The sequence below is a fragment of the Rhopalosiphum padi genome, chromosome 3 (genome assembly GCF_020882245.1).
Source record: "Rhopalosiphum padi isolate XX-2018 chromosome 3, ASM2088224v1, whole genome shotgun sequence".
NCBI classification, from domain to species: domain Eukaryota; kingdom Metazoa; phylum Arthropoda; class Insecta; order Hemiptera; family Aphididae; genus Rhopalosiphum; species Rhopalosiphum padi.
This window is the reverse complement of record NC_083599.1, coordinates 46,985,683-47,002,468: the sequence shown is the minus strand read 5'-3', so window position 1 is coordinate 47,002,468 and position 16,786 is coordinate 46,985,683.

Here is a 16,786-nt window from a genome sequence, read left to right as displayed (position 1 = left end):
AAAAACAATATTTTTATTAATATTTATAAGGCATTTGGCACAAAATATCTACTGTTTAAAAATTTAAGAATTATTATAGTAAACATTATATCAGTTAAATGTTTTTAGTAGGTACCTTCGGATAAATGCAAGGATATAAATATCATATTATTTTTACGTGGTCTGAATATAGTAAAAAATACATCTCCCTTTAAAAAATCAGAGTATGCAACTAGAACTAAGATAGATTTGATCTATATTTTTAAATAGCTAAATATTTAGACAATTATATAGGTTTATAAAAATTTGTTTATAATTTCAAGTATCCGCAATTTTTTTTTATATATTACAAGAACACAAGAAAATGTTTTGATGATGAATCATTATTTTATGCGTGAATATCCAATTTAATCAATATTTAGACTAGAAGAAAATATTTTTATGGGCATTTATAGAAAACAAATTGAATATGTCTATACATATTTCAAACAGTATCAATATGTATTTTATTTTTAAATGCCATGATTTGTAGAAAATGCTAATATAAATAATATTTTCTGAAAATATCAAATATCTGAAGTTATTTGTTTTGGATTTGCGTAAAAATTTCAGTTTATCATTTTTTTTTCTATTTTTACCGATTAATGAAAATTTAATCTCATAGTACCAATTAGATCCAATTTGCTACCAAAAACTAGTCGATATTTTCACCTTTAGTTGAAAATTGAAATATTTTTATTGTCACAATTCCAAACACAAAAAATAAAAACATATACATCATTGTAAAGTGCATTGTTTTACTCAGCATCTAAAAAAATTCAATTGTATCTATAATAATAATTCATGTTTCTACTCGTAAATAATATTCATTATTATTCTATCAATACAACACATACTATATTCATAATATTACCGGTAGAGCGCATTTTACCGCATTCGAAATAACATCACCGGTAGAGCGCAGACTACATGATTGTTATCATATTATTAAAATAAATAATAATTTTTGTTTTATTAATAAAATATTATCATTGGTTAATTAATTCATAATTCAAGTTTTCGTTAAATAAACTTCTTGGAAAATTGTTTTTTGGAAAAACATTTTTGTATCACTTATATGTTATGTAATTAATATAAATAATTTAAGTGATTTTTGAAAAATAATTTACTTTTTAACTTAAAAAGCGTGTTTTTTCATTTGTAAAACGATATATTGTTCGCAACATATCTTCTTAAATAGTTATACTACTATTAGTAAAAGAGTTGTTAATAACTTAATTCCAGTATTTAATCGTCATGTGTAAATTATTATGATTCAAAAATCGATATAATATTGGAGGTATTATTTTTTTTATCGAAATATCGAAGGCGTTAAATGACATCATCTTAAATCTATATTTCGATTAGCAAATAATTACAGATATTTAACGCGATAGATACTACATATTAACGTTGCATGATGGTACCCCAAGTTAACATTTCATAGGATTATTTTTTTTATTCTCAACATTTTTATTAGAGGGGGGGGGGGGAGTAATGAATAAATACAACTTTTATTATTTTCTACTGGAATTTAATCATAATTCGAGGTATAATTATTATTTCACAAAATATAATAAAATTACGTGACAACTGAAATATAAAATAATTTATCTTCAAAAGCAAGTTTTAGTAGAAGACAAATTCCAATTTAAGTAAATCTATACCTATGTATATTTATAAAAGAATAAAAATGTTTTAGGTATTATCTACATCAATAAAAAATAAGTAATATTATAATATGTTAATTTTTGATTGGAATAAATCTTAAAACTATCACTACACAATAATTATTACATAAAATATATTTCATGATATAAATTATTCTAATAATATTTTAACCAAAAAATGAAAAACATTCTGTGTGCACACGGACAAACAATAATATTATATTACTTACTAGCTAAATATTTGTTCTTTAAAATACATTAAAGAGCCACATAAATATATTTATAGCCACTCTTTTTAAAAATCTTATCTAGAAAATTTTATATTTTTTAACATTTTATCAACCATCATCGTTTTTAGGCGTTTAAAATTAAAAAAAGTGGGCAAGTGGATATCGCTCTGCTGTATAGTAGAGATGGAGAGTAGGTCACTGGTCGTGTGGATGTGTTAAATTTGAATGCAATGACAGGTATCATTATATATGAAAAACGATTCTGAACGAAGATGATTTGTCAGTCAATGATAATTAGTTGGAAATATTATATTATTACCTATATTTAAATTGTAATATATCGTTATTTTACGCGATTTCGTAAAAAATTAAATTTTATACGCTCATAAAATGTTTTCTATATTGACGCTGGAATTTTTTTTTACAATTACTTGAAGGAAAACTTATGGATAACCTAGTATTGGATTTTTGAACCTTAAGTAAAAATCACAAAAATTTTATGAATTTTCAACTTTAAAATTCTTTGCAAATTTTCGCGATATTAATATATTTCGTAAGCAATTGAACTTTAAATGCTTATAAACAAAAATTGTGACTTAGCGATTTTTGATTTTTTTTACTACGATAAGTTCAACTTATAATAAACCTTGTATTAAATTTTAAAGATTTTTGGGTAGCCAAATTTTTTTTATCGGCATTTTAAGAAAAAAAACTTAAAAAAGTAAAAAATTTCAATTGTCTATAAGTAGCTTAAAAAAATTCTAAATATTTTGAAAATTTAATCGTAAATAGATGACGGTAATATAAACATTTGGTAAAAATTTCAAGTATTTACAATGATTCGTTTTTGAGTTACAGCAAAATCAAAAAATCCCGTTTTTTCCGTAATTTTTTCAGGGTTTTTCCCGACGCTTTTGAAAATTATTGGAAATTTTTTACTTTTGACTCCAAAAAGTACCAACTAGATGAATTTTCCTTTTCAAAGAGGGGCTGAAGGCAAAAATCGAAGCATTATTACTACTCCAAAAAGTGATGACAGACACAAAAAAAAATAAAATAAAATAAAAAAAAAAACACACATCATCGTAAAATCAATACATTCATCACTCCGTTCAGAATCTAAAAAATAAAATAAAACACAACTATTTAAAATAATATTTTGAATTTTGTTTTCAAAAATACTATTTGCTGTCAAATATATATACTACGTTGAGATCACATTGTAGATCAACATGTTAAATCCAGGTCTTCATACAATGTCCCGGATGCAGAGTGAACACACATTTGTTCGTGATCAATGTTTAAAAAATAATAATAATTTATTTTTAGTTAAATTACCGTGTTGTTTTTATTCAAAAATTAATATTGTATCATTGTATGAGTGTGCTAGGTACATTACGCGACGCGGGATCTAATATAATATGTTGTCCGTAACTTCACGAGATTCATAAAACATTCATTTTTATTTATTTTTATCGTTATTATAATACGTACAAAAAAATGTTGTGCTTATAGTGCCTAGAGCTATATTATTTTGATTAATAGCGGACCCTGACCGCATTGCTTGAAAATATTCAACGATATTATTATTATACTATCGATGGAAACAATATGCACACGGCAGCTGACGTATATCTATTTTTTTTTTTACGCCCGAGTGAGCCAATAGCGAGACCAAGTGCCAAACCGCGCTGGTGGATCCTGCAGTGCACGGTAAGAGCGGATATTTTTCGTGATTACCGATTTCATGTTTTCTGTTTTCCGCACGATCGGTCGTTTGACGGCGATTATCCTGAGTATTTTATTCAGTTTATTTTATTTTTTTCGCGCAAACCGTCCGCGCGCATCGTCGCCGTCGTCGTCTACGATTTTTGTCGGTTAGTTGTTCAATTGTCACGGGCCGCTCATTATTTTTGCGCGTATTGGCTGACGGCCACGTGGGACGTGTTTCTGTCAAAAAATATATATTTAGAGGTAGCTTCGCAGCCGCCGCCACCTCTGTCCCGAGTGGCCCTTGCTCACCGTCTTGGTGATGATGGAGATGATGATAATAATATTAATAATAATAATAATAATAATATATTACATTTTAATAATAATTATAATAGTAATAATGTATTATCGTGCTATAAGTACCCTAAACGTGTGCATTTATTATACTTTATATTATTATGATATATTGTTGATGGCGCTAAAAATGAAACTTTCATTCGGTAAAATACGAGCACTTTTTCTACCTTCACAATAATTATTATAATGTACCTTGTATGCAGTGGTAAAATTATTTGTAGATAGTCAGGGTTACGAAAGATGCTATTAATCTGATCTTCTTTTAGTAATTATTTACCACATCTCTTATAGTTTTAAAATTATTTATTCGTTAGATTTCGATTTTTTTTTTTTAATAAAAATATTTTGTTTCCTAAAATGTTAACATTTTGGCAGGACTTTACTGGAGCATGTTGCTTATGAAAACGCACAGTGTATGGGAACTATAACTGGATCAGTGCCATCCCTCCACTTATTTTGATCCACTTCGACCACTACCTATGTACATTATGTCATCATAATATAATTACTTTATTATCATATAATTATATTATTGGCTTAAAATAAAATACAGTTGTCAAAGACGTTTGTAAATAGTATAGGTACCTACATAATATTTAATTTCGAAAATCGCCGACATGCGAATATGCGGCCTGGCCAAAACTAGACCACAGTCAGGCCTGGCCCGGTGCTGATTCTCTGCAGTCTTATTATATTTGATGCTCCGGTTCGTTAGAAAAAAAGTTTAATTTGATAATTTAAAATTATAAATGACCTATTCTGTGCCTAGTAATAATAGTATGATATGATATATTATATAGTTATGAATTAAATTAAATAAAACATCTCAAAAAATAACTATGCCATAAGATTTAAGTAGGTAATAAACTCTTCGCAATTAGTTACGAACCGACAGCTGGCTTTAATCGACCTGAAACATATTTACGTTTTTTTTCCGTTGCCAACGAAATTTCAAGGTTATGAGTTATTTATATATATATGCCAAAAATGATTATCAAATAATATCAATTTGTTAGTTATATTTTTGACAAATATACCCTTTAGACAATCTGATAATAAAGGGGCTTGTTTTTTTTATACAAAATAAAATTAATTATCATTAAAATTTATTTTCATACGGTAAACTACTATACCATTTTGACTTAAATATTTTATTACTAACACGGCAGATATACATTATTAACAGTAGCATAGTTATTATACATTAATAATAGTATAATTTATATAATTTATTATTAAATGTTACAGTAAACACAAAGGCAAACATGTAGCGAATTATCGACAGTTTCTGCAATATTATTTGATAAAAATAATACTCGACTTTCACGAGTTTTATTGTTCACCGCATAAACCTTTATTATCTCGAGACTGTAACTACCTACCTAAGCAACCTTTTCGGACTATCCTTTTTTTACAGATCAGACGCCGTGAAAACCTGCATGTGTACAGTTTGTCGCTGTTATAAGTAACCACTTTGGGAAAATGATTTCGAGCAGAAGTAATACGTGAGAATGGCTTCTCCCCGTGTGACCTAGCATGTGTACACTGTACGCAGTTACGGTTACGGAACCGTCAAAACCACCTAGGATAAATGATTTGAACAGACGTCGCACGAAAACTACCTACTTGCTTATTCCCGTCAACCGTCATATATAATAATATTTCAGTAGGTACGTAGTTTTCCTAGTTGAATATAACCTTCAGAGTTGTTGAAATGATTAATCGAAAATTTCACAAAATATACCGATAGAGTTGATTTTCTATGGGCATAGTCAATTACCACAAGCTAATAAAATATTAAGTAAAATACAATTTTCTGTTTGTAAATTATTAATTTATCGATTTAATACATTTTATTTTATTTTTAATAAAAAATGTTTTCCATTGTTTGTTTTATTTCTAACATTTTTAATATTGTTTTTTGTTTAATCAAAGATCGAAGTGTTCATTTTTTAATTTGTTGATGTTTTAAAATTTTAAAAAATATTTAAAAACATAAAAATGCATAATTTTATTAATATAGGTGTAAATATTTATTGTTTGAAGCTACTATATGCTAAATATGCTTTTTTAATAGGTACCTACAATAAATGTTGTACATACTGCGATTATTTAAATACAGAAATGTTAAATAATTTTTGTTCATAAATCATTGAATTTTTAATTTTAAACCAATAAATTATTGCGTAAGTACAATATTCAGAACTTCTATTGAGAAAAAAAATAAAACTTATAGAACTTGCCTACATTTTTTCCCTTTTAGAGCTTGCTATAAAAACTTTGACGTTGTGCCAAATGTTTTCAATAGGATTTGAGTAGGCACCTGTTTTTATTCTTTGAACTCCGTGATTTACTTGCTTATGAAAGAAATTATGTTTGTTATTATCGTAAGTTCAACAAAAAATACATTAATAAATAATAATATTTTAATTTACACCTCCGATTTAACCGGTTTATCTGCAAAAGAGTAACGAGTTGTGTTCCAAATATTGAATTGTATCCCTCAATTTTTTTTCAGGTTACACGGGTGTCCCTTGATTTTTTCAAGTTACACGAGTTTGTCTAACTAATATAAATTAAAACTAAAAATAACTAGACAAATAATTTTAATTATATTAAATAATAGATAAAAAAAAAAAATAATAATTTTTATAAATTTACATTGAGAAACTTGTCTATTACACTATTAAAGGCATGTTAAGTAGGTATACATTATGTTTTACAAGAAAGATGAAAAGTTCATTTAAAAAAATATTATACTATTAATGTTAACCTAACCGCATAATAATCAATGCGTTTTTTCGTCGAATTAATATAAATAAAAAGTAAAAATAACTACACAAATAATGTAATGGACAAATGTCTCGAATCGAATATATAATAACTTTTTTATTTCGATTGACAAAACAACATATTTTATTCTCGTGTAAGATATCGATTTGAATTTATCAGCACACAACTTGTGTAAAACTTAATAAAACAGTTGGGACACAACTCTTGTACTCTATTTTTATCATTGGAACACAACTCGCGTACGAAAAATTTTGTCGGAACACAACTCGTTAACTGCGTTAGATTTATTTATAATATTATAACCTAATCCAGTTAACTTAACCTATAGTTTTTTGTGTTATTTAGTTGTACAGACACACACCTTGAATTTCAATTTACAGTTATATTTATAATGTGTTTCCTATTCTTTGCCACTTTAATGGATTGTGAACGGTGATGATATTTATACAATTTTTGGGAGAAAAATATGTTCCAAAACTATATTAATATTACACACATCAAATACGACTACAAATAATATACCTTGTTACTGTATCGTGACAAAAATATCAATGTAATGAGAATTTATAAAATTGGCATATGGAACATAACATTATAGATACTAACTGATCAAAAAATTAATGTCTTCCTCCGAGGCTTAATATTTATCAATTTTATTGTCTAACTACTCATACTGATGATGGTTGTTAGAATTATTGGATGGATTCGTCGACTCGCCAATACGTCGATGAGTGTTGTAGTTATTTTATTTATAATATTTATTATTTTATAGAGTATCTAATTATTATTAGTTGACATTATACTATACAAGGTCAGGTCAATATACATTAAAAAAAATATAATTTAAAGTGATATAAATAATGGTTCTAATGTGATTAATTTTTAAATGTAAAATAATTAGGTATTTAATTATTAATGTTTGTTTTTCCTTCTTACTTAGTATAGATGTGAGTTTGTGCTTCATTCACCTTACACGGCAAGCCACTACACTTCTCGTGTATGTTCTTCATACATCAATAATCCTAGAAATTGCATACAAATAACGGCAGTGTAAAATTAACTTAACGGATTTGCTTTTATATTTTTATTTCATGACGAAGAAAAATTTTTCTATCCATAATTTTATGAACCCACCCACAGTAATCTGTGGACTTATAGAAAAATGTTTACTGACACAAATATAAGTAGAAATATAAATAACAAAAATAATTATTAATTAAACATTTTAAGCTGTTTTTTTCATGAGATTGTATTTTTCTTTGCTTTTAATTTCTGTTTTGCACAGATTCCCTGCAGATTCATTAAAAACCATCTAGTTCAGAACTGTCTTTAGCCATATTAAAATTATTATGTTCTCCTGTACGTTTATATTTATTTGGCAGCACTTTATATTCTATTAGTTTTTTAATTAAAAAAAAGTCCTTTATATATTATCTTACTTTACTCTTTAATATATTATTTTAAATTACAATATTTTAGTCTTCATCGTTAAAAAAAAAACAAATGAATAAATATTTGGTTATTATTATAAATACCTATAAATTAACTGTTTACAAGTATACGATTAGTGATCAAAGTTTTTTAATTAATAATATATTGTTCTCAATAATTTCTTTTAATTTTGTCAAGAAAACTATTTTATAACCCAAACGTTTTAAAAAAAATATCAGAAAGTGTAAATTTTTTTTAACGTCACGATTTATCTTTTTTTTTTTAAATTCGATATGATAAAACAACATACCACTAATATTCTCCACCAAATTTAGTAGTTGAGATTAAAACGTTTTAATGAAATTATTTATTTATTAATTTATATGGATCTGTTAATTCCTTTTACATGTAATCACACGTAATTTAATAAATGTAGTAGTTAATTGAAAAAATATACATAGTTATATATTTAGTATTGTTCAAGATATACAAAATAATAGATAAAAAATAAATAAAATTATAATGATGTAAAAACATTTTGATGAGAAAAAACGAGAAAAATATATAGTATTTAAATGATGTTTTGAATTTGATATTGGATTTATTCAAATATAGCTGCCTTATGTTTTGTAAATTAAATTTTATATGAATTATAAAAATATCGTTTTTTATATAATATCTCATTATTAATTGATAGAATAGTTATAATATTAAGATAATTATAAAATTATTTTATTTTTACATAGCCGACAAAACAAACTAAAATATGATAATATAATATTATATTATATTATACCAGTACAATACATACAGCTATAGTGTTTTGAAAAAAATAATTAATAATATTAATGTAATTTATATATATTTATTATTATGTCAAACTCACGAACGAAGTAATTTGATCTTATGTATGAATAATTATAATATACCTATGATGTTAATAGGACCATGTCCGACTGCAAAATTAATAGTCATGCCACTAAGGTAGTAGCAGTATAAGTATTATTAGTTGTGTGTAAAAACATTTTTAAGGGTGAAATTATTTTTATTAAGATGATAAACATGTAAGTGGGTGTTGATATTAGTGGTGATTTAATGACACGGAGCGTCTCATCTAAGTCAATACATAATAGTTAGGCAAAATGCTGCGTAGTTATAATACAATAACTAATGAGTGTTTTATTATTTTTCAATAAGTAATTTTTAGATATAGGTATGCTTGTTCATTATAAACAGACTCAATGGCTCAATGAAAAGTGGTTTCGAATACGTACTTGGTTATTTCGCAATGGTAGAATTTTTGGGCTAGAAACAAAATGATTTTTGTTTTATCCCAAAATAGTTTGCCATATCCGTTATTGTTATGTTTTGGTCTTTCAATGGATATTTATACTAATTAAATACAAAACAAAGAAATTAAATCTATACCGAAATGCCACGGTAGTTCTACTTCAGATTATAATTAATCCAATACAATTTTTGTTGTTTGTTTTATATGAGATGCGTTTAAGTACTACTTTAGATGTTTTTTTTTATACATACAGTCCATTTTGGAAATTTAAACATAATAATCCATATGATAAAACAAAATATCTTATTATAATATCACAACATTGTTATGGTGCAATTAATATTGTAATACTGATTATTTGGAGTGTTATTAAAAACTTGTCAGCAAATGGCCTATGTGGCCTACAAATAAGAACATTACTATGCAATATAACTATAACTATGTGAGAAAAAAATATAATATTTTGAATTGTATAACAAATATTGGAAAAATATTTTGAATTTTATATGTTAAGTATAAAAACAATTTAATGGGATTCACTAAAATTTAAAATTATGAAACTAAAATACCTAATTACTTTGCTACAATATTATCATAATTTGGGCTATGAATATAAAAGTACATTTTCTCTATTTATATTTTGATAAATATTAGTAACATTTACTTTTACTGAGAATGTAAATTAAGAACAATGCGGAAAATTTCAATAGGATATAGAAGAAACGGAGACACTACAAAGGACGACTGAGTGTTTCTATAATGGTCATAGTACAATATTATAGAGAGAGTATTGTATTACAAAAAACAATTCTAAACAAAGAATGATGTCACTATAACGAAGCACATTTTATAATATAATATTTATTATATTATAATAATTATTACAATATATTTTGTGATTTATTTTTTATTTAGGTAATAATATATAGTTAATTTAACTAAAAACGTCGTAAATATTCTATAATAATATTATGTCAAAATTGTAAAATGTTTAAAATGACTAAAGAAAATTGTAGCGAATTGTATAGTGAAAACCAATGTTTACGGTTTTCTGTAAGAGTTTAAGCGGAAGTATTGCAATGATATGATTAATGATGGGACTATTATTCTAAAAATAACTTAAAATTATTTAAGATATAATATATTTTCAAAAACGTTATTATTACTAGACCCTTTTCGTTTATAATACAAATGTCGAAAAACAACGTGTTTATTGATGATTGGAAATTCATAAAAAAAAATGATCGATTTTCATAACTTTTGAAGGCAACTAGTGCTCGAACATTTTACGTAAATATTTCTTTATAGGTATTACGTATTGTATAATATTTTTGTCGAATAAATATATTATAAATCTGTAGACTATAGTAGATATTGATTTTAAAGTAAATAGGAAATAAGCTGTTATCAATTAGTGTCCCATAATTAAATATCTACAATAATATAAAAACGTAGAAGTTTTAATTAACATATAATATTATTATATAATTGTACTTTGTAAAATGCGGAGAATTGGTGATAATTGTGATAAAAATAAAATTATAAAATTTTACAAACATTTACTAATGGAAATTTAAAATTTGCACACCAGCTTGTGTTGATAGGTGTAGATCTTCAAATTAAGTTAGAAATACGGAAAATAAAATTAATATACAATAATGGACATTTATATCAATTTACACAAAATACAATTTAGTAATAGATAAATGATAACAATATAATACAAATAAACAACTTAAGATTAATAATTTGTGAAGATAATTGACACATTAATTTAAAATGTTTATAATTTCTAAATTGATCAACATAAACATGTTTAATTCTATAATTACCATGATAGCGGTATTCAACGAACTTTTGAAACCAACATCTTTATAATATCTTTCAATAGTTAAATTAACATTTTTTTATATCTAGTATTAAAATTATGATTACATTTTGGAATAATATTTTTATGTTTGTAATAATAACAGGCATTTTTAAATAATCTATCTAAATTAAAAACTTTTAGCTTAAATCAATATTGGCATAGCCTGGTAATTTTAATATAAATTTAATTATTTTATTGATAGTAACTTTTAATTTGTTTAAATGGGCATTATAATCTTATATTATTCTTACATTATTATCTTATATGGTATTGAGAGTTGGGGATGCACATCTCCAACTCTCAATACCATATAAGATATTATAAGTGATTGTACAAGTGAACGATATATTATTCATAAATGTTTTATTTTTTTATCAAGAATATGCCTTAAATTACGAAAGATATAAAAAAAAGATTTTGAATAAGATTTACTAAATAATCTATATGTTTTTTTAAATTTTAATATTGTGAATCATTATATAGCTCCAAACATTTAATATAATTTACATTTTCAATGCATACACACGAGAAATTAAATTTACATAGAATCTAGACGTGACGAATGATTCCAAATATTAAATTGCTTTGAATTAGAACATTTAATTAAGTTCAAATAAATTATTATTAAACCATGATTTAACTATGGTAAATGTTTTATTTGCTTTATTATATAAATTTTCAGTATTTTTACTTTGTAATAGATTCACTGTGTCATCTGTAAAACATATTATTTCCGTTTCTACAATAATATTTAATAACCCATTTATATATAATATAAATAATATCGGACCAAGCCAGTTCCTTGTAGTACTCCATGGTTAACTATTAGAGATAGACTCAGCTTATTGTTAATTTTTACGATTTGATGTCTTTCACTAAGATATGAGTTAATTAAATTATTTGCAGTACCTCTTATTCCAGCAAAAATTAATTATTTAAGTGAAAATATATGATTTACACAATCAAAGGACTATTTAATGTCTAAAAATATACCCATCGGTAACTTTTTCACTTTTATTTAACTTTTCATGTATATATTTATTTACAAAAATTGAGCGTCATTCAAAGATCTATTTAAATATATTAACACGCATTACGCATAATATTATCCTAGTTTATCTTTATATAACAATATTATGTTACAAGTAAGCCTGTAGGTACTCGTGAGTTAAATTATATTAATATAATGTTAATGGCATATGAAAATTATTTAAATGAAAGGTCAATCAATTTTATGAATTGAAAAAAAAATAAATGAGTCAAAAAAATATCTGTAAGATTGACGTCGATTTACAATATCGATAAAATTTACCGTGTTCCTGTTTTAAGATATAGTTAAGTAGATGTGAATTATACATCAGTTAATGTATCGGTGTAGGAGACGGTATGTATTGGAATGTGCCCGACAGTCAAACAAAGCATGTTAAAACATATTGCAGTATAGTTCCAACACTAAGTTCAGCATATTTTCTGTTCATTATTTCACAATAACAATGTCTAACAAACTATGGAAATGGTGGGAAAAATCATTAGTTCCTAAAGTTTTTGGGCACTGTCATTATTTCCTAGGAATACATTGAAATCATTTCCTAAATTGTCAACATTTTCGGTTATGTATATACCTTTCAGGAAAAATTTATTTCCCTGCACTCCTTTCTCCTTGATAGTTTCAAAGTCCCGTTACGTCATACTCGCTCGTATATTACGTTTTTCGTTTTATAACGTTCCAATCGCTTACCTTATGTGAGTTTCTATTGCAGACTCTAAGTTTTATTAGTTGTAGGTTTAAAACCATGTATGGTTTTTGTAAGAAACCTTTTATTTTTATTGTTTTCCCCCGTTTTCCTATTGTAGTAGTATGCTTACTTATATTTTGTATCAAATTTTATATTTTAAATATTATACTGATCATAACTAATATTTTGTGTTTTCGATTTCGTCTCCGTTGTAAGAATTATTATAATAAAATAATATATTAGCAATTTCGTGTAAATAAAGTTGCTTTCATTTATTCACTAAAATTAATCATTTTAATTTAATATAAATAAATGAGTTTGGTATAAAATCATAATATTTTATTATAATTGTATTCAATAAATATAATTGAAACATTTTGTTTAATTGTATGTCCAAATTAAAAGTTTGACTATAAAAATATATATGGTACTAGTATTCACCGATTTTGTATTTTATTTTTAAAAACATTTTTTTCTGAAAATTTAAGTAGGTAGTCACCTCTGTTTACTAATGTATATTCGTTTTAACAAAGTGCATTTGGTAAAGTCAGTTTTTTTCGTCTAAAACATTTTAGACAATTAATCATCGAACTCAGTCATAAAGCTATACTTATTCGAGTTTTTTTTAAGAGGAGTATAATACTGGCATCATATTGCTTCTACGATTTTCTACTCCATAACTCATTCGTATGATATAATATGTGACATACTCCAAAATTTCAAGATAATATCAAGTAACATTTTTTAATGTTTTATTCATCAACTTTTTTATTGAGAGGTTTACATTATTTAGTTTATGTAGTTTCTATAACCCATAGGTAGTAAAGTTATTATATTTTTTCACTATTATAATAAAGTGTGTATAATTTATATAATATCTCTGAGTTATACTATATGTTTATTATAATGAGTATAATAATCTTAAACCTTTTTGTGTATCTATAGTTGTTCATAGGCATGTCTACGAGGTATACAGGATGGGATCACCAAGGATCTATGACTACAGCCTGTTATAGCTATCGTCTGGACTATATTATAAATGTTATAAGCAAAGGTAACAAAGGGTTGCATGGGTACAATTCCACCCTTAGTTTTTGAAATGTGTAAAAAAAACACATGAGAACTTAAACAAAAATAAAATTAAAACCATATTGTTGTCTAAACAGCGATTATTTCTTATGTTATTGAATTATTTATAAACTAACCTATTTATATAATATTAAATATAATAATTATAGTTATCTATTGTTTATAAAATTGATATTTATATCGAAATCGGTTCGGTGGTGAATAAAATATTCGGTTCCAGTTCAACATCAACACTGAATTGTTCGGTTCGAGTTCTGCTTGAGTCTATATTTTTGAGTTCAATCCACCTCTAATAATTTCTATTCTATACAAGTTAAAGTATCAAAGAATGAGACTATAGTAGTATAGTGTAACTTATGTTTATTTATACTACTATTGACAGGATATTCTCTGTATGTGGAGTGTAGTCTCATCATAATTTTAATGATATCTACATTACTAGATAAATAACTATTAATATTATGTGTGCTCTGATAATTTAAGTTCATTGCCAACCACCATTCTACATTGAATACACAGTATAATGGATCATAAATTGGGGATCCAATTCACTAAGGATAATAATATGTTAAATTAGAATAATTATAAGACATACGTCAATATTGACCGCGACGTATTGTACAACGCAAGAGCGTGTTTCATGATATTATAAAATATAAATAAGTTAAAACTAATACAAAATATTATATTTTAATATTATAATTAAAACTTAATTGTATATATAGAAAATAATATCTTGAAACTTAAGTAACAGCGGAATGTTTCTAGTTCATGAGGTTAATGTTATTTTAAATAATAACAAAATAACAAAAATCTTTATAAGATAAATTATTTTAATTATATATTAGAATATCCAATATCGTCATAATCGTTCATAAAAAATGAATCTATCTTTACACTAATTTTTTTAATTTTATTTTTAGTCATAAAAACTACGAGAGGTCTTATATTAATTTTTACCGAATAACAAAAACATTATAATACATAAGTTACAAAAAAACTAAATTATTGTAAGTGTAATCTGTTATAAGTAGTATAAAAATAAAAAAGAATTAAAATACTTTGAAAACAATTTTTTTAATGACTAGAATATTTTAATATGAATATATTGTGTGATAATTTCTATATCGGATCAATTATATTTATGTTATTTGTAATTTTAACTAATTAAAAAACCTACTAAAAATCGATATATTTTATTTAAACGGTTGTATTATATTAAGTTATAATTATAACTTAACAATTGTATGATGATCCTCTCCCACCTTAGATTCGATTTGAGACTGAAACTAATTAACAAAGGTTACATGAAATACATAATATTTTACGAAATAATTGGTGGAAAATTTTTTTTAAATTTTGGTTGGAGACAGAATGTGGCTATAGTACTGACGATAAATTAGCCAACGTGAAATCACAATAATATTGGCTATCAACATAAGTTAATTAGTTTTTTAGGAAATTAAAATTTTACGATTTTTTAGCAGTGCGTATTAGCATGCGTCATGACTCATGAATACTGACTAGTTAATTTTAAAAACCAACTATGTAGTACGTTACTTGAACTTCATAAGTTTAATAATAATATTGATCTTTTCGTTGGTTTCTTATCGTAGCTCCCTCTTGGATAGGCGCTTCTAATATAATTAAAATTTAACACGTGGTGAAACATCCAAGACGACATTTATTTTAGAATACTACTTATCTTGAATTATATCATTTATTTGTGAAAAACTTTGTTTTTGTTTAAACAGCTTTTCAAACATTTTATAAAACTTAATTGTTTTTTCTTTTTTCGTTTTTCTGATACACTTATATAGTGTATTTGACGATTATTTGCTTTAGATTCCGTCTTTTTCGGGTATTAAATTTATGAATACTTGAAATATAATGAGTGTATTATAATTTATAAGTTCTGATTACTCCTATAAGCCCCGAGGGAAATTTAACATTTTTAATTTGTATACATAACAGTAAAGGGTGACATCACCAGAAACCCAGTAATCATTTTTTAAAACTCAATAAATAATAAAAATATCATTTTTTTATTTTTATCATACAAATTAATCAATAGAGGCGAGACTACAGCGTTGAAAAATAAATGTAATGTTTAAAATCTAATATTTTTAACGCGTCATCACTCTTTCCATCCACAGTGAATACGACAAAGACACGGTAGAAAACTATTGAAGTTTTTTTTTATGGTATTTATCTGGTTACGTCAACAATGTCCATTAAATATCAGTAAGATTTATTTATGAAGGTTTTTAAAAACGGTACTAAATTTTTACACTTAAATAAAATTTAATTTTCTAAATAAGTAAGCAGCAATGTTTAAATTTATTTAAGTATTTTTTTTTTATTAGAAAACATTTTATCAACAAATCAACTAATGAATTCATGACTTATTCCTGTCATTAGTCCTTTTATATTTTATAACACAGAAAAATATAACATGTTTATATTATTAATGATTTGCATGGATATTCATCTCAGTATTCACATTTATTCTATTGAATGGAATATTATCAGAAGATCTAAATGTTATATGAATCTGATTTGTATGGTTCATAGCACATCAGAAATAT